Source organism: Giraffa tippelskirchi, chromosome 12, assembly GCF_054371585.1.
Source record: "Giraffa tippelskirchi isolate mGirTip1 chromosome 12, T2T-mGirTip1v1.2.pri, whole genome shotgun sequence".
Taxonomy (NCBI): domain Eukaryota; kingdom Metazoa; phylum Chordata; class Mammalia; order Artiodactyla; family Giraffidae; genus Giraffa; species Giraffa tippelskirchi.
Window position 1 is genome coordinate 142,704,337 of NC_137286.1, and position 20,086 is coordinate 142,724,422.

At 40.9% G+C, this 20,086-nt stretch overlaps 1 long non-coding RNA gene across 1 annotated transcript in view; it reads left to right on the forward strand.

Moving 5' to 3' along the window:
- LOC145530578 (uncharacterized) overlaps positions 1–20,086 on the forward strand; it is a 92,119-nt gene that overhangs the window by 62,952 nt on the left and 9,081 nt on the right. The window contains exon 3 of the long non-coding RNA XR_014071913.1: positions 15,057–15,412. This is a non-coding gene — a long non-coding RNA (uncharacterized LOC145530578). The remainder of the gene's footprint in view (positions 1–15,056; positions 15,413–20,086) is intronic.

Sequence of the window (20,086 nt, forward strand, 5' to 3'; positions counted from 1 at the left end):
GCTGTTTTTCAAACAATTTTCCTTTAAACATGTGTTTCTTTCACATATACTGCACACTCTATAATTTTGTTTTGTTGCATTTGTTTTCTTCCAATTTTATTGAGATTTAATTGACACACAACACTGGACACATTTAAGATGTACAGTGGAATGACTGCTGTTCCTCCTATAACTTTGAACTGTGGCCACTAAGTTCCTCAAGGAATATCTCTAACTCTAGAAAACAACACAAGAGAAAGGTAACCGTTAGTCATTAACAGTAAATGATAATAAAGAGCATTCGCTATAAAGAACCTAAATGGAAATTACTTGAAGACCACCTTTGTATTTTTATATACTTGGAAAAAATGCAAGAAAGAGCTGAATCAATTTCTATAAGGACTATGGAAAAATGGTAGTATTCTCCCTCAATGAACATTTATTATACATCTTGTATACATAGCTATTTAAAGATAGATTCTAAATGTGCAAACCATAAAATGAAATAACTCCTTTCATCAGTGACAGTCTATCTAAATAAGCCAAAACTTTTTTGAAAGCGGTGCCCGCAGAGAACAGTAGTTGTCACGTCCTTCAGCTTTCTTCAATACCAAGGGGATTTACATAAACAAAGGTTGGATTATTTTGTTCTACCTTTAGCCATTTCTTTCCCACCACATCTTTTAGAACATACTCTAGGGACACATGGACCAGCTGAGCATTTCTGAACTTTAGAGATGAAAGCATTTCTTCTGTGGTCTGTGGTTCTCTTACTGTGCTCTACATGAGCCCTCACGAGTTCTGCCAGGTTGTCCTTACAGCTGTTGATTCTTCTCCTTTTACACCTTCATTAAGTGTAGGCATTATTATCCACACTCTTGGTTTAAAATATTGCCTATATGCTTATAATTTCAGTGGAAGCTGAAACTCTGATACTTTGGCGACCTGATGTGAAGAGCCATCTCATTGGGAAAGACCCTGATGCTGGGAAAGATTGAGGGCAGGAGGAGAAGGGGACAGCAGAGGATGAGATGGTTGGATGGCATCACTAACTCAATGGACATGAAGTTGAGCAAACTCTGGGAGATAGTAAAGGACAGGGAAGCCTGGCGTGCTGCAGTCCATGGGGTTGCAAAGAGTTGGACATGACTTAACAACTGAACAACAAAAATGACATGCTTATAATTTGCAAGGCTCTCTTCTGTCTAAAGATTGTAACATGCATCAATCTACTGCATATCTCCACCACAATGTGTTATAAGGGTGTCTCTCCTCCAAGAAGCTTGATCTTCCCTTATTTCCAAACTCAGCACAATGTAACTCTCCAAGCAGTGTTTGGAAACACTGTCATATTAAGTTAACGGATATCATATTAAGTTAACGGATATCATATTAAGTTAACATCTGTGTCTACCATTTCAGATATGTTCTTCATCTTTTTCAACACATCCATTATATTGAAAACCTACAGTAATTTTAGATGATGTGTTCTCTCTCTTTGGAGAAGGAAATGGCAACCCACTCCAATATTCTTGCCTAGAGACTCCCATGGACAGAGGAGCCTGGTGGGCTGCCGTCCATAGGGTTGCACAGAGTTGGACACGACTGAAGTGATTTAGCATGCATGCTGCATTGGAGAAGGAAATGGCAACCCACTCCAGTATTCTTGCCTGGAGAATCCCAGGGATAGCAGAGCCTGGTGGGCTGCTGTCTATGGGGTCGCACAGAGTCGGACACGACTGAAGTGACTTAGCAGCAGCAGGAGCAGCAGTAGTTCTCCCTCTTACCATGATAGCTGGTCAATAGGTCTTGTTGATTTTACCTTTGAAAGATTGAAAAAGTAGAAAACATATGCACCACTTGGTTTATCTAAGACTCACCCAATAATGTACTTGATAAATCAGGATATAACAAAATAATTACTATGATAAGGATTGGCAAACCATGCCTTGTGAGAAAAATCCAGTCTAGTCTTTAATGGTCTTTTAAAAAAAATTGTTGTAAAAAGTTTTATAGCATTCAAGCTAAGAGTGGCTTATACGTTTTTAAAAGATTGTCAAGTGTGTGCATGTGTGCACACACACACACAAAGAAGAATATGCAACAGGACAACATGGCATGAAAAGCCTAAAATATTTACTATTTGGCCTTTTTACAGAAAAGTTTACCAACCCCACCCCCGTTGTAGTGGGATATGCCATTAAACTTTACAATCCAAGCTGCTAGTTGATACATTATTACCAAACCTTATAATAAACAATTTAGAAATGTGAATTCAAACTTTCTCATGCAGATGGAGTATAGCATACATAAAATTATGTCTCCTCAAATATTTTGCAGCTTGTTTCCAAATAATGATTATAGTGTAACTATTTTTTCATCCAATCTTCTAATATTGTGGGATGAATTAAATTTGCAGTGAATATACGAATCATAGTTGAAACTATATTCCAGATGCAGCTGTAAAAACTTGAAAGAGAAGATGCAAAAATATTCAAGGTACCGAAGCAATTTTAAAGCGGATTAAACACTACAGTTATGAGTTTTAAAGCAGACAAAATTCCACCATGTGTCAATGTAAAGTCATCATGGATATGCTTTGGAATAGGACCACTAATGAGTCACTATTCCTTCAACAGCGAACAGTGAATGAGGATGCACTTTGTGCCAGGGATCATGCTAAGTGCTTTCTCTTAAGAATGGAAGATATATATAAAAATATTTGTGATACAATCAGATGCATGCTCTAAGAGAGACAATGCATTAAGTACATTATTGTTTTTGTTCAGTCGCTAAGTCGTGTCTGACTCTGCAACCCCATGGACTGCGGCACACCAGGCTTCCCTGTCCTTCACCATCTCCTGGAGTTTGCTCAGACTCATGTCCATCGAGTCGGTGATGCCATCCAACCATCTCATCCTCTGTCATCCCCTTCTCCTCCTGCCTTCAATCTTTCTCAGCATCAGGGTCTTTTTCAATGAGTCAGCTCTTTGTATCAGGTCCCCCAAGTACTGATGCTTCAGCTTCAGCATCAGTCCTTCCAATGAACATTCAGGGTTGATTTCCTGTAGGATTGATTGGATAACAGAGAGTCCTTGTTATCCAAGGGACTCTTAAGACTCTTCTCCAGCACCACAGTTTGAAAATATCTATTCTTTGGTGCTCAGCCTTCTCTAGGGTCCAGCTCTCACATCTGTACATGACTACTGGAAAAACCATAGCTTTGCAGAAACAGGACTCTTCCTTGGCTCTCTGGATGGCACTCCGTGAGGGTTCCCAAAATGTAGCCTTTTGGGCAAGAAGGCCTTGTCAGGTATGACATTGCAGGTCTGCAGAGTAGGTGATTATTGTTATTGGAAGGCAGTAAGCTCCAAACCCTGTCAGAAGCCTCCTCCTGACCTCTGTCTGGGTTTCCTTTATTACTACACAGCAGCCTGAGCTGCTGTATTTGTCAACATGGTAGGGAGAACCGTGCATCCTGTTGGCTGCAGCAAACCTGAGGCTTGTCCTGTAAATGCTGATGTTTTCCTAAGCTCTCTCCTGTCATTCCAAATGACATTTTATTCGGCTTACTGTCATTAGTTTTTTTGCAGAAGAATTTTAAAACCATGATTGCTTTTGTAGTCTGAGGAAGAAAAGGGCACTAAACCACATTGACAGATGTAGATAATTGCTCAGCAGGTTTGGGAGGTTAAGAAGAGTGAGATTTCAAAAAGAGATAGTGCATACTTTTAAATATATAAATTTGTTTCTTTCAAACCTTTACCATAAAGGGTTTGCAATAATGTGCAGATAATGAAACTTGAAATGAAATCAATTTCCACAGATAATGGAGAGTTCAAAGAAACCAAGATGTTGTTCATGGATTTCAGGGGAAGTTGGAGACAGTACATTCAACTATTTGGACATAAAATGAATCATTCATGGGAATAAGTAGAGTAACACAATTCAGGATTGATGGTGCATATATTTTAAATTGTAGTCAGGACATATACTTCCCAGGTGGTGCTGGTGCTAAAGAACCTGCCTATCAGTGCGGCAGACAAAAGAGATGCAGGTGGATTCCTGGGTCAAGAAGATCCCCTGGAGGAGGGCATGACAACTCACTCCAGTATTCTTGCCTGGAAAATCCCATGGAGAGAGGAGCCTGGTGGAGTCCACTCCATGGGATCACAAGAGTCAGACACTACTGAAGCAACTTATCATGTATGCAAACATGAGACATATAGCTGCTATAGCTGTTGTTATGATATCTAAAAAATACTAATATACATTAAAATAAAACTATTATACACCCTGTACAAGAAGTGTGTTTGTTATCAGCCAGTCCCTTGTCCCAGAGAATTAGTTTTCTTTATAGCAAAGAAAACTGCACCATTCCCAGATGGTGCAGTGGTAAAGAATCTGCCTGCCAATGCAGGAGACCCAAGAGACACAGGTTTGATCCCTAGGTTGGGAAAATCTCCTGGAGAAGGAGCTGGCAATCCACTCCAGTATTCTTGCCTAGAAAAATCCCATGAACAGAGGAGCCTGGAGGGCTAGAGTCCATGGGGTTGCAACGAGTTGGACACAACTGGGCATGCTCACACACAAGCAAAACAAAGGCATGAACAGGGTAGCAGGACCTCCCTGTAGGTCTTATCTCTGCTTGTGAAGGCTTCACAGTTATTGTCTTGACATGGGAAAAATTCACTGCAGGTTACTCTTCTTCTCTTCTGATCCTTTGTTTCCTGCCCTTTCATGCATGTTGTCCAATTCCAGAGAATGAGAGAAGGAAATGACATTCTTTCTCAGATACCGATTTTTAGAAAAGTCATTTCCAAAAGCTCTAGAGTGCCAGTCCACGTTGCCGCAACTTATCTTCAGTTGACTCACGAGATTATTTGAAATGTGAAACATTTTGTTAGCTCATAGCTTCAAACTTTTAACTCAATATATCATGCAATGCATTTGTGTAGGGGTTTGAGGAGGAATTATAGGGGGCAAGAGCCACCCATTCTTAAAAAGTAACTGGGAAAAATCTGACGAGTAATATTATATTTTGTTGAGAAAGCAAAAGTTTCCAGGACTCTATGAAGTAAGTCAGACAGAAATATCATCTGAATATTTTCTAAAAAGAAATGATACAAATGCACATACTTGCAAAACAGAAATAGATTCATAGACCTAGAGAATGAATTTATGGTTACCATGGAGGAAGACAGGGCAGGGGTAGTCAGGGAGTTTGGGATGGACATGTACAAACACTTCTATATTTAAAATGGATAACCAGCAAGGACCTGCTGTATAGCACAGGGAACTCTGCTCAATGTTATATAGCAGCCTGGATGGGAGGGGAGTTTGGGGAAGAATGGATACAGATATGTGTGTGGCTGAGATTGAAACTATCAGCTATATCCCAATACAAATTGAAAAATTAAAAACAAATGTTTCCGGAGTCTATCTCTAAATGTGGTCACTGCACACTGTGGGGTATTTGATAGAACCCTAGACAATGAAGCGATCCTCTTCTCCCCGGGAAATGGGCTCTGGCTCTGAAAAATGGACATCCATTTTACCCTTGATTTCACCTACTTCTGGAGAAGGAAATGGCAACCCACTCCAGTATTCTTGCCTGGAGAATCCTGTGGACGGAGGAGCCTGGTGGGCTGCTGTCCATAGGGTTGCACGGGGTCGAAGACGACTGAAGCGACTTAGCACGCATAGCATCACCTACTTCAGTGGGAAAACAATTCATTTAAAGCAGATTGACAAAATCCTTCCCTTAGTTAGAGAATATTTCACAAGACAATTCTGGGAAAATAAATCTTTTCATGTTTAAAGGGAGTTTATAGAGTTTTATGAATTCCATAGTTTCTCTTTGAAGCAAATCATTTACTGGCAAATTCATAATTGCTGGAATATATTTTAGGCTATCTATATTTAATGATTCCTTTCATTGTGGCTCAAATTCATTTTATTGACTTAATTTGGCATCTTCGTATTATGATCTAACATATTAATACTTTGTTGTGACAGTAGGTAATGGTAACCTATAAAGCTTTATATTATTTGAAATCCTGGCCCAACATTTTGGGGAAATGGAAACAGCAATATGCAGACACAGTCGATGATTTAGTTATATAAAATGGCTATTCAAATAATTGATATTTTTTAATGCTACAAAACCTGAAAATCTCAGACCTGAACAATATTTTTAAGATCATTTGATAGCTCTAACATATGGAGATCTAAGACTTTCCTTTAGGAGAGGTTACAAAGGTTCAGAGCCAAAGCGGCTCACCCAAGGTCATGCTGGCAGTTTCACTCTCTACAGCAGCTGGAATAAGAGTGATTTCATTTATCAGCTGATGGACAATCAAGTGTGATGTATCAGATTCTCATATTATTGCCCAGTGGTTAGGAACCAACAATCTGGGTTTCAGTTTTTCTCCATGACTTTGGGCAATTTATTTTTAACTATTCAATGCTTCAGTTTCCTTCTCTGTAAAACATGGTGGACAATACTACCTCTCACATTGGGTTCATGTCAAAATGATCTGGGAACTAGTGTAAATCTATTGTTTTTTCTATCTTGTCTTTTGAATCGGTGAGTCAGAAGACACATTTATAGGTCCAAAGAGGGCATTTCAGTGATTTAAGAAATAAAGGTCACATTTCCAGCAGCAGTGTGACTGTTCCCTGTATGAAGTGTGCCTGCTTATGCTAAGTCATTTCACTCATGTCTGATGCAGTGAGAACCTAGGGACAATAGCCAGCGAGTCTCCTCTGTCCATGGGATTCTGCAGGCAAGAATAGTGGAGTGGATTGCCACTCCTTTCTCCAGGGAATCTTCTCAACCCAGGGATTGAACCCACGTCACTTATGTCTCTTGCATATATGAAGTGTAGAGTGTAAAATTACCATCTTGTAGCATGTTTGGCTCAGATGGTAAAGAATCCGCGTGTAATGTAGGAGACCTGGGTTTGACCCCTGGGTTGGGAAGATCCCCTGGAGGAGGGCATGGCAACTTGCTTCAGAATTCTTGCCTGGAGAATCCCACGGACAGAGAAGCCTGGCAGGCTACAGTTCATGGAGTGGCAAAGAGTTGGACACGACCGAGTGACTAAGCATGGCACAGCACTTCCGTGGGCGCTTCCCAGGTGGCGCTAGTGGTAAAGAATCTTCCTACCAATGCAGGAGACATAAGAGATGTGAGGTAAATCCCTGGATCGGGAAGATCCCCTGGAGAAGGACATGGCAACCCACTCCAGTATTCTTGCCTGGAGAATCCCATGGACGGACGAGCCTGGTGGACCACAGTCCATGGAATCACAAAGAGTCAGACACGACTGAGCGACTGGGCACACAGCATTGTAATGACTCTTTGCTTTTCTTTTTTTATTGTATTCATAGATACTGTGATCAGGCCATATTTATTACATCTAACTTATTAATCAAATTATAGAATGTCCCTCTAGAAATAAAGTTTCACACATTTAAAAACATCTTGAGATATATACAGTCAGTTATGAATGATATCTAACTGAAAGAGGAACAGAGATAACTCTTTTCCCAGCCTCCACCCCCTCCCCTTTTTAACAACTGAAATAATTGTTCCCAGAAGTCTCTGCCCTGTGAAGTCTGGGCTGTCATCCTTTGATGTGTCTCTCACGTGGTAAGATCAAATAGTTCCCATAATCACATTTGGTAATTTTGGAGTCATTATTTTTGTTGTTAAGATTTTCTGTGCTCAAAAAAAAAAAAAAATATTCTAGGTCAACAAGTCATTACATAATGAAAAAAACTAGCAGCGTGATTAAAGTAGGGAAGGAATGAAAAAGTGTTAAATTACCTTTGGTTCTGGATATTGTGAGCTAAATGCACAGTCTCGGCAACATAAGTTGAAAATGATCACTTCACGTGAGCATTAAAGAATCTAATTTACAAACTGCGTGTAATTGAAGTGGATAATCTTAGTGGTCATACTGATGTTTAGAAAACAAAGGTGTTAAGGAACTGCTCTAATATTCACTTGAAAGAGTTCATAAAAATATAAGAAATGTGCTTGATCTCGGGATGGCTTGTGACACAGATTTTTGGTGCTATCTTGAAACTCTGTGCTGATGGTGTTTCCAGGTGTTTAAAGTTTTATCTTTAAATTATGTAAGTGCCACATAAAAGGAAGAGCCTGCGATTAAACATGATAGTGTTTGCAAATGTGGCTCGATAATTTTAGGCTATTTAAGTGTTAGTTGATTTGCATATTGTCTTTGAATTCCTTGGGGAGGTCCCCAACAGTCCCTTGCAGTAATGCATGTTACAGCAGGATGTATTCTGTTCAGCAAATTTTCAATGCAGCCCTACCTGAAGGCAGGTGACTGAAATAGATGACGTTTCTCTGGTTCTCAACAGCCTGTGGATCATAGGATGCCACTGACACTGCAGTCAGAGTCCTTCTTCTGCGGCAGTAACTGAAACAAACTACTGGACGGATGGCCAAATGGACTGAAGCAAAACATTCATTAGCATCCAATTTACTCATTCATGTGGCTGGACAGTACTGCACACCCTATAATCATTCCTTTTGGTCTCTGGTGAATGAAAGTAAAGGATTTTCCCCCCTGACCCACTTTATTTCACATCTAATAGATAAATGTCCTGGTAACGAATATGCCCTAATTACTTAGATCGGCATGCTTCTTGTGGAGCAAGAGGAGAGAAAAATAGATCTTTTTTGTTTCTTAGTTGTAAGGCGACACTTAGGGAAACAAACTGTCGGCAGCTTTGAGTAATGCAAACTGTTTCTGTGAGGGGGACCTTATCAGTTTTGAGAAAATTTTATGGTGATGGGATTAAAATCCAGCAAATTTATACTCTTCAACCAGCATTTTAACTTCCAGGAATTCCTCCAAAGGATGAATTATGTGTATACATAAAACTTTAACCACAAACATGTTCATGGCAGTGTTATTTTTAATAGAGAAAAATGGAGGAAAAACTAAATGTCTACTAAGTTCACTTCCATTACTTTGCCAACAGAAGTCCACCTAGTCAAAGCTGTGGTGTTTCCAGTACTCACATATGGATGTGAGAGTTGGACTGTAAAGAAAGCTGAGCGCTGAAGAATTGATGCTTTTGCACTGTGGTGCAGGAGAAGATTCTTGAGAGTCCCTTGGACTGCAAGATCATCAAACCAGTCAATCCTAAAGGAAATCAACCCTGAATATTCAGTGGAAGGACTGATGCTGAAGCTCCAATAGTTTGGCCACCTGGTGCAAAGAGCGGACTCACTGGAAAAGACCCTGATGCTGGGAAAGTTTGAAGGCAGGAGAAGGGAACAACAGAGGATGAAATGGTTGGATAGCATCACTGACTCAATGAACATGAGTTTGAGCAAACTCTGGGAGATAGTGAGTAACAGGGAAGCCTGGTATGCTGTAGTCCATGGGTCACAAAGAGTAGCGATTGAAAAAATAAAAAAAGTCATATAGTCCATGGAGGTCACATGACTGAGTGATTGAAGAAATAAAAATTTAACTACAAACATGTTTGTGGCAGTGTTATTTTTAATAGAGAAAAATGGAGGAAAAACTGAATGTCTGCTAAATTCCCTTATTATTTTAAAAATAAATATTAAGCTATTGCTTTGAGCCATTCACTATTCTAGTTGCTAACCAATGATAATTGAATCAAATAATAATGATATTTCATGGAATACTATGTAGCTGTCAACAATACTGTGGAATAACAATCATATGACAAGATGCAGACAATGTATTCCTGAAAAAGTAAATCATATACAGAGATGTGCCTTTGGATGTTTATATTTTTCAAATGTACTATAATGCATGCATGTGTACATGCATGCAAGTTGCTTTGGCTGTGTTTGTCTCTTTGCAACTCTATGGACTATATCCTGCCAGGCTCCTCTGTCTGTGGGATTCTCCAGGCAAGAATACTGAACTGGGTTGCCATTCCCTCCTCCGGGAGATCTTCCCGACCCAGGGATTGAACCCGCGTCTCTTAAGTCTCCTGCATTGGCAGGCAAGTTCTTTATCACTAGCACCATGGGGGAAGCCGTAGTGAATGCATTTAAGTTTTCTACTAAGAGAAACAAAATAATAGACTTTATTTCCATACAACTCACAAACAAATCTGTCAGTCTAAACAATCAGGTGTATGTCAGTTGATGATATGGGTCTTCTAAAGGAAAGGACTGATTCAAGAAACATTTGTTGAGCTCCTACTGTGATCTGCTTTGTGCAGGATACAAAGAAGAGTGTGTTACCTTCCAGGAGCTTCAGACATGGCCAGTTGCTCAGAGATGAGAGCGCTTGCTGACTGCTCTTGACTCTAAAGATTCATCCAGAGATACCATCACGTGCCATGGTCTCTAAGGCAAAGGGTGGCATACTTCCCCACCCCCTTTCTCCCAAAAACGTCTGACTGTCCTGGGTATCAAGTGATCACCTGGGGACATCTTTTCTCCTCTACTTCCCTCTACTTGGACTTGATTGCATGGTTGTAAACATCTTTGTGCTGTGGAGTTGTTCCAAAGTATGCTTTTCCCAAGGTTCCAGATATGGATAACATTGGTTGCCGTGAAGGTTGCTCTGAGCAGAGCTCTGGAGGATATTGACAGCATCATTTGGTGGTAGTAAAAGGGAGTTAGCAATGGGGTAAAGAAAATAGAAGAGCCCAGGCTTGGTCTTTGAGGGGCTGGCAATCACAAGTTAAGAACCAAGCTCTAGGTCATTCTGTCTGTTTTCAGATAGGCACCACCAGATACAAAATTGGAAAGGGTCTAACCTGGGGGAAGCTGGCCAGGTCCTGGCTTTGGATGTTTGGGTAATGAGAGTCAAGGTCATTCTGCAGCATGTGGATTTATCTAAAGTTAGCCTTTCTTATGGCTACTGTTCCACTGTTTATATGTACCACATCCTCTTCATCCATTCCTCTGTTGATGGACATTTAGGTGCTTCCACGTTCTGGCCATAGTAAATGAACAGTGGGATGTATGTATCTTTTTGACTTGTGGTTTTCTCTGGGTATATGCCCAGGAGTGGGAGGGATATGTATACCTATAGCTGATTCACTTTGCTGTACAGCAGAAACTAACACAACTATACTCCAATAAAAGTTTTGTAAAGTAACCATACTCCAATAAAAGTTTAAAAAAACATTTAAAAAGTGTGCCTTTCTAAAAGGGCAAGGGAGATTGGAAGTGAGAAGATAGCCACGGAAGAGCCCAGTTCTACCCATTGCTACATAAGACAAGGGAGAGTCACCAGGAAAGTTACATTTAACTAATAATTCAGTTTGTCTGGATTCTCTGATATTTTCTGGGATGTAAATCATCATACAGGGCTTCCCAGGTAGCTCAGGTGGTAAAGAATCTGCCTGCAAGGCAGGAGACCTGGTTTAGATCCCTGGGTCTGAAAGATCCCTTGAAGAAGGGAATGGCCACCCACTCCAGTATTCTTGCCTGAAAATCACCCTACAATCAACCTGGCAAAGGAAAAAACATCCTTTACTAGGAACTCTTTTGAAGGAGAGTTGATTCTCTGGATTTCATGTTGCCCCTTGCAGAACACATCATATTAGGTTTTCCTTGAACTTTTCTATGCTTGTGTACATGCTAAGTCTCTTCAGTCATGTCTGAATCTTTGTGACCCCCTGTGGACTGTAGCCCACCAGGCTCCTCTGTCCATGGGATTGTCAAGGCAAGAATACTGGAGTGAGCTGCCATTTCCTCCTCCAGGGGATCTTCCCAAGTAAGGTCGAACCTCTGTCTCTCATGTCTCCTGCATTGGCAGGCTGGTTCTTTAGCACCAGCATCACCTGGGAAGCCCCGAGTCTTTGTATAGGTTCCTGGGAAAAATATTGACCTCCAGAGTGCCAAGGGAGTGCCAATGAATCTCTTCTCATGGAGGAGAGAGGGCGTTTTCTCTAATTTTGTTACTCTCATCTACTTTAGGAGGCTTCTGCTTGGCTTTTCTTACACCCTAACCTGCTGTGTGATTGCCTCTAGCTCTCCCTGCCTACAGCCAATAAAACTGACAAATAGGTCTGAGACTTTGGAGTAAAACAAACAGAAGCAAATAAAAGCCAATATTCCAATGTAGGTAGGCAATGTAATGATTAATCTACAGCCCAGTTCATGAAGAAAGCCAATTATGAATCAGATGTATAGTTTTTAGAAAATTTTTATGTGACTTACATTTTATGGATGTGATACTTGTAATAAAGCATGTATGCACATGCATGTATACACACACACACACACACACAGGTCTAGCAATTGGGCCCTACTAGGATCTATGCTTTTACTTTAGATTTAAATTTGTCTCTAATTTTGGAAGGCTTGGGGGTATTAAATTATTAAGATCTGACTGCCATGACTCTAGGGTTGTAAGCTTATTGTATGCAATTAGAGTAACCATTAGGAGGACTTTGCTTGTATATAGACAGAATGAGGTATAAAGTTGAGCAATGGTTGATGAATTTGATCAATTGAGACAGTCCGCTGGAATAATTTAGGCTGAAGCATAAGTTTTTTCATTAATTAAAGATTTTCAAGAGTTTGAATTTTCTGAATAATTGTTTTACCTGTCTTCTGTGTCTGCATAAATACCACTTCAAGTTACATACAGCTTGAAAAGTTCCTCTATAGATTACATTTCCACTTACAAATCTGGTAGACATGTAGACATGTAAACCTGTAAAGACCAACATTTTTTTTTTCTTTAATTTGAAAAGTTGTCCAAATCACACGGCACACTGATTTACATTTTCAAGTGCAGGGCAAGAAACTGAGTTTCTGTAATTATTTTCCAGCTCAAACCTACAAAAACCAAAGAAAGAAAAGTCTCCTGACTTTTCAATACTCATCATAGGGTACAGCATTAAATCCATACTCTCCACCATTTCTTTTGGCCAGGCTTGGACTTTCCACTGGTTCTAATTATCCACTTGCTACTTTGTTGCTAGGAAGATGCCAGTTTTCAGGTCATTCTCTTTTTTGCTGCTTTAAAACTGAGACCCTGATTGTGCTCCCTCTAGGGCTGGGGGTTCTGTCCTGCCAATAATCCTGCAAACCTAGTCCCGTTAGTTGATATTATTCTCTGTAATACCATTGACCTTTCCAGATCTGTGTATGTAGTTTGCAACTTGAGTTGTGTGGCCATGCAGTGCCTGCTGCCCTCAACATGCTTATTCCTCCAGGGTGGCCTCCCTGATACCAGCATTTGTCTGATATGTGCCCCCAACACATTGCCTGGGCACCCTTCTTGCCTTTCCCTTGTGGGTAGGGGGGCAATCTTCCTACCCATAAATCTTCACTCTGCAATTTCATCTTTTATCTTCTTATAGTCTGTCCTGTATGAATTTGTCACAAGCGGGAAATGCGTAAATTTTCTTCTCCTGATACCTTTGAAGTTCCTGATAAAACAACCCAAGATGGCATAATTTTATCCATTCTTATGTCACACCAAAAAAGTCATGTAAAGTAGCCAGCAACAACAGGACTTTGTAGGAAGAAGACAACTGGTCGGTTTTGGTGTGAAGTAAGGAATGGAAGAAAGGCTGAGTATAATATTTTACTTAGATATATCAGCTTTCTAGGGCTGTGATAATGCTGTGTAACAAACAACAGCTAAACTATAGTTGATTCAGTGAGAATCAGAAATAAACACTGAGTCTTGCTTTATTGGTGGCTAGTTGTCTTTAGTGCCTTCATCTGGCCCCTTTCACAGTCGGGGGCTCAGCTGGGGTAGCCGAGACGTATGTCTTCTTTATATGTCTTCCTCTTTAGCAGGGTAGCCAAGGCATACTATCAAGGTGGAGGCAAAAGAGCCCAAGAGGAAGCCAAAATGTGCGTGTCTCTGCTCATATCACATTTGTTGCAGTCCCGGTGGCCAAAGTGAGCCACAAGACCAAGTCCGTGGTCAGTGACAACAATTACTACCAAGAGTATGTGTGCAATAATGGGGCCATGAGTACAATTGGTCTATGCTAGATAAGGCAAGTGTGCAAGGGTGCTTCAGTGGATGGCTTCATGTGCCAGAAAGGGAGCTGGGAAGAGGCAATGATGAGATGCTAAAAGGAATTATGCAGTCTTTTAACAGGGTTCCCCAAACCAAATCATTTGATTATTTTTCATAGTCTCTCAGAATTACATTTTTCATCATATACAGCAGACATACATAGATTTTGACAGAAGTTTCCATTAAGAAGGAAAATCTCTAAATAGTTTTATCTTTATAAAAAAATATGGTATTCTTAAAATTCAGGCAAATGTTTTCCATTGTTGACATAGCACTCTAAAGTTTTGCAAAAATAGCAATAAACGTTTACTCTGAAGAATTCTGTTAAAAGTAATACTTGTCTTTTATACCAATTGGTCTTGGGCATTGTTCTGTTTAGAAATTCAACCCAACTGAGTGAGTTTGACTAAAACCAGCATGTTGCCTCTGCTTTCTGGCAATCTGTCACCAAAACCACATTCCATTTGCTACCAACGCGTGACTGGTTCTAAGCCACACGTGATGTGTGTGATTTCAAAGCCTCATCTTCCTTCTAGGAGCCACTCGTCTTTCTTTTCCTGTTCTCCCAGCATCCTCCTAGGGTTTCCTTAAAGTCCCTTAACATTCCTTTCCGGAACATTCTACCACCGTTTCCTTTCTTAGGAAAGTTCCACTTTCTTCAAGGCAAGGTATTTTGCTCAGAATGTTATTTCACCATTTTCTCACTCCTGTATTTTCTAGTCTGTCACCTACTCGCACATTCCTGAAAGCTTGTGCTTTTGTTAAGGTGCTAATGAATGAAATAGCTACCGCATGCAGTAACGTTTAAGAGAGGGCTTCTAATGATTTACAATGGCTTAACTTATTCTCGGTTTTATGGTACTACTGAAGGAAAGACTAGCATTTCGGTTGACTAGTATTTGGGTTGACTAGCATTTATATATATGTTTCTAATTTTCCGGTATTATGTATTAATTTTAGACAAAAGATGAAAAAACTGTAGCTAATAGAACCACTCATACTCTATCTTTAAACTAGGGATCAATTACTCAATTTTTTTTCTCATTTAAGCCCTCATATGTGCAAGGAGATCCAATCAATCCATCCTAAAAGAGATCAATCCTGGGTGTTCATTGGAAGGTCTGATGTTGAAGCTGAAACTCCAATACTTTGGCCACCTCATGCGAAGAGTTGACTCATTGGAAAAGACCGTAATGCTGCATAGGATTGGGGGCAGGAGGAGAAGGGGACGACAGAAGATGAGATGGTTGAATGGGATCACTGACTCGATGGACATGGGTTTGGGTAGACTCCGGGAGCTGGTGATGGACAGGGAGGCCAGGCGTGCTGCAATTCATGGGGTCACAAAGAGTCGGACACGACTGAGCGACTGAGCTGAACTGAACTGAACTGAACTGAACTGATGTGTAAGTATGTGCACCTGTGATCTTTCAATGTATTGGCAAGTGTTCTCCAGAGAAACAGAACCAAAAGGATGGTCTATCTATCATCTATTTATCTCTTATCTATTTTTAATGGAGAGAAAGAGAGAGGAAGAGTGAGATTTTTTTAAAGGAATTTACTCATGTGATTGCATGGGCTGGCAAGTCTGAAATCTGTATAGCAGGCCAGCAGGCTGCAAGGTTAGGGAAAGTTAATATTTCTCTCTGGAGTCTGAAATCTGCAGAATTGCTATGTTGAAAGTTTTAAGCAAAATTGCTTCTTTGGGGAACCTCAGTCTTTGCTCTTAAGGTTTTCAACCAACTGGAGTAGGCCCACCCACAGTATGGAGGGTATTCTGCTTTAGTCAAAGTCTACTTAATTAAGTGCTAATTACATCTAAGAACACATTCCCAGCAACATCTGGACTGGTGTTTGATGAGCTGGACACCAGAACTTAGCCAAGTTGACACATGGAATTAACATGACATTCCTCATAATCTGGTTTTACTATTCTAAATAAATGTCAATAGCCACCCTCGTAAATAGGTCTCTCTTTACATCTTTGATGTGTTCAATAAAATTTACAAAAAAAGGAATTACTAGTTCACTTATCAAAAACACGTCTTCTCCTAACTGTGATGTTACCGGGGCATCTGACGTACTCTCTCCCGTAGGCATCGGTTCCAGCTCATGGGGTTTTCAGTCTGTCTCTCTCTCTTTAGCTATTCTCTGCAGTCATTGGTGGAAAAGCAGCGAATCACAGAACACAGGGCATTCAAGGATGGACGGCCGGAGGCTAGCTGTCTGAGAATGAGTTGATACAGCATCAATAATCTTTGATGATAGAGGCTATTTTCAGATTCTGGGGCTTATTTTATAGCTTTGGAGAACACAATGTTTGTACCAGCTACTGTGATTTATAGGTATGACTTGTCCCTCACAACAGTTATGAGGTAGGTACTCTTATTATATTGGGCTTCCCTGGTAGCTCAGACAGTAAAGAATCTGCCTGCAATGCGGGAGACCTGGGTTCGATCCCTGGGTTGGGAAAATTCCCTGGAGGAGGGCATGCAAATCCCCTCCAATATTCTTGCCTGGAGAATCCCCATGGACAGAGGAGCCTGGCAGGCTACAGTCCATGGGGTCGCAAAGAGTTGGACATGACCGAGTAACTAAGCACACACTATTACAGGTAGAGAAACCGGAGCTTGAAGAAGAGCGACCTGGCTGTTGGGTATGAGTTTACTGGTCCAAGCTATGATGTGATGCCATTATTCTTTCTATTGCCAGAAAGTAGAGAGAAGGTGGTGAAACCAGCTTTGGCTAAACTTCTGGGAGCTGGAGGTACCCGAGGTTGAATAGTTTCACTTGGCGTTACAGATGAACAAGTAAGATGTAGAGTTGTTGTGCCTAAAGAGCCCAGAGGTCTTAGGAAGTGTGCATTCTGGTTGTTTGTTAAATATTTAGACATCATCGTATTATCTCATTGGGCAAAGACCTAGAGATGTTCCTAAGTGAAAGATCAAAAGAATACAGTTGCCATAATAGAAATTAATAATGGCAAATGCCAAGCTTATGAGTGGGTGTTTGAGTGACTGTGTGTGAGTACATGCAAGCTCTGCCTTTGAAGGAAGATCATAATAACATAAAGAAGAGATTATAGAATTTATTAGCTTATTATCTCAGGAAGAGACCTTAAAGATTACCTAATACTGCCCCTTCAATTTCCAGTTGCAGAAAGTGTGCCTGCAGAGACGGAGTGCTCAAGGTCTTCCCGTCAGTTCCACCCACTATTACACTGATAGAAACCAGTAAATTTACACTGAGAGTATGAGTTCAGTGAACATATATCTTTGATTTTTTTCTGGATGGTGTCATTTTAAAATTTATTTTATTGTTGATTCCAAATCTAGCGATGTGTTCTAGACACTCCTATATCAGGACTCAAACTACATCTCTCATACCATATTTCACTCTCAGAAGTGGTATGAAAGTTTCTAGCGAGACTATTTATTGCAACAGCTTTTGGTATGGAAAATATGTTCACCTTAATCATGATTGAATGAGTTTGTTTCCCCGCCAATGTAGAACGAAGAATCATAATTTTCTTTCTCAAGGTATTTTTGCTATTATCGTGACACCTTTAATCTTGCACCCGAAGGTTTTTTCTTCTCTCTCTGTCTTTGCACTTTTTCTACTAGAGAGATTTTGCTGATCTCTATTGAATTGATGGCCAGAAACTGGGGAGATACATCAATGAGTCAGGTAGAGAAATAAAAGCCTTTGAGTTACTATCGAGAGGACCAAGCTACAACGTGAGCATACTTAATTCACATGTGTATAAGGTATTAAATCTAGAAAGAGTCACCTGGTTGATACATACACAGCTATGAGCTCCTTCCTGACTGAGGCATGTAGGATTCAAATTTACTTTAGAAATCAGCAGTGTGTCAATTCTCCTCTCTCAGCAAAAAGAATCAAATGTGAGAAGGTATTTTCCTTGGGGAGAACCACAGTTCTAGTGTCATATCCTTCCAGGAATGTACAGATGTTTATAGTCACTGCACATTTGATTTTGTACTAAGAACTTCTGGGTTACTTCTGCTAACTCCACTTCAGTTCAGTTCAGTCGCTCAGTTGTGTCCGACTCTTTCTGACTCCATGGACTGCAGCATGCCAGGCTTCCCTGTCTATCACCCACTCCTGGAGCTTACTTAAACTCATGTCCATTGAGTTGGTGATGCCATCCAACCATCTCATCCTCTGTCCTCCCCTTCTCCTCCCACATTCAATCTTTCCCAGCATCAGGGTCTTTTCAAATGAGTCAGTTCTTTGCATCAGGCGTTCAAAGTGTTGGATTTTCAGCTTCAGCATCAGTCCTTCCAATGAATATTCAGGACTGATTTCCTTTAGGATGGACTGATTGGATTTCCTTTCTGTCCAAGGGACTCTCAAGAGTCTTCTCCAACTCCACAGTTCAAAAGCATCAATTCTTCAACGCTCAGCTTTCTTTATAGTCCAACTCACATCCATACATGACTACTGGAAAAACCAAAGCTTTGACTAGACAGACCTTTGTTGGCAAAGTAATGTCTCTGCTTTTTAATATGCTGTCTAGGTTGGTCATAAATTTTCTTCCATGGAGCAAGTGTCTTTTAATTTCATGGCTGTAGTCACCATCTGCAGTGATTTTGGAGCCCAGAAAAATAATGTCTGTCACTGTTTCCATTGTCTCCCCATCTATTTGCCAGAAAGTGATGGGACCGGATGCCATGATCTTAGTTTTCTGAGTGTTGAGTTTTAAGCCAACTTTTTCACTCTCCTCTTTCACTTTCTTCATGAGGCTCTTTAGTTCTTCTTTGCTTTCTGCCATAAGGGTGTTGTCATCTGCATATCTGAGGTTATTGATATTTCTCCCAGCAATCTTGATTCCAGCTTGTGCTTCATCCAGTCCAGCATTTCTCATGATGTACTCTGCATATAAATTAAATAAGCAGGCTGACAATATACAGCCTTGACGTACTCCTTCCCCTGTTTGGGACCAGTCTGTTGTTCCATGTCCAGTTCTAACTGTTGCTTCTTGACCTGAATACAGATTTCTCAGGATGCAGGTGAGCTGGTCTGGTATTCCCATCTCTTGAATAATTTTCCATAGTTTGTTGTGATCTACACAGTCAAAGGCTTTGGCATAGTCAATAAAGCAGAAGTAGATGTTTTTCTGGAGCTCTCTCACTTTTTTGATGATCCAGTGGATGTTGGCAATTTGATCTCTGGTTCCTCTGCCTTTTCTAAAACCAGCTTGAACATCTGGAAGTTCACGGTTCACGTACTGTTGAAGCCTGGCTTGGAGAATTTTGAGCATTACTTTGCTAGTGTGGGAGATGAATGCAATTGTGCAGTAGTTTGAACATTCTTTGGCATTGCCCTTCTTTGGAATTGGAATGAAAAGTGACTTTTCCATTCTTGTGGCCACTATTGAGTTTTCCATATTTGCTGGCATATTGAGTGCATCACTTTCACAGCATCATTTTTCAGGATTTGAAATAGCTCAACTGGAATTTCATTACCTCCACTAGCTTTGTTTGTAGTGATGCTTCCTAAGGCCCGCTTGACTGTGCATTCACTGTTCAGTGCTGGAGCAACTTTGAGGAGATACCCCTTGTCCAAGGGCAAAGGAGAAGGCCCAGCAAGATGGTAGGAGGAATGAAATTGCATTTAGAATCAAACCCCATACCTGCCAGAGACGCTCAGAGGGCTCAGACAAACCTTGTGCACACCAAGACCCAGAGACCCCACAGAGACTGAGCCAGAACTGTGTTTGAGTGTCTCCTGTGGAGGTCCAGGCCAGCAGTGGACTGCCACAGGGGTCAGGGCTCTGGGTGCAGTAGACCTGGGTATGGCATAAGCCCTCTTGGAGGAGGTCGCCATTAACCCCACCACAGAGCTGCCAGAACTTCCACAGGACTGGGGAAACAGACTCTTGGAGAGCACAAACAAAACCTTATGTGCACCAGGACCCAGGGGAAAGGAGCAGTGACCCCACAAGAGACTCAACCAGACTTGCCTGTGAGTGTCCCGGAGTCTAATGGAGGCATGTGTCAGCGGCGGCCTGCTGCAGGGTTGGGGGCACTGAGTGTAGCAGTGTGTGCATGGGACCT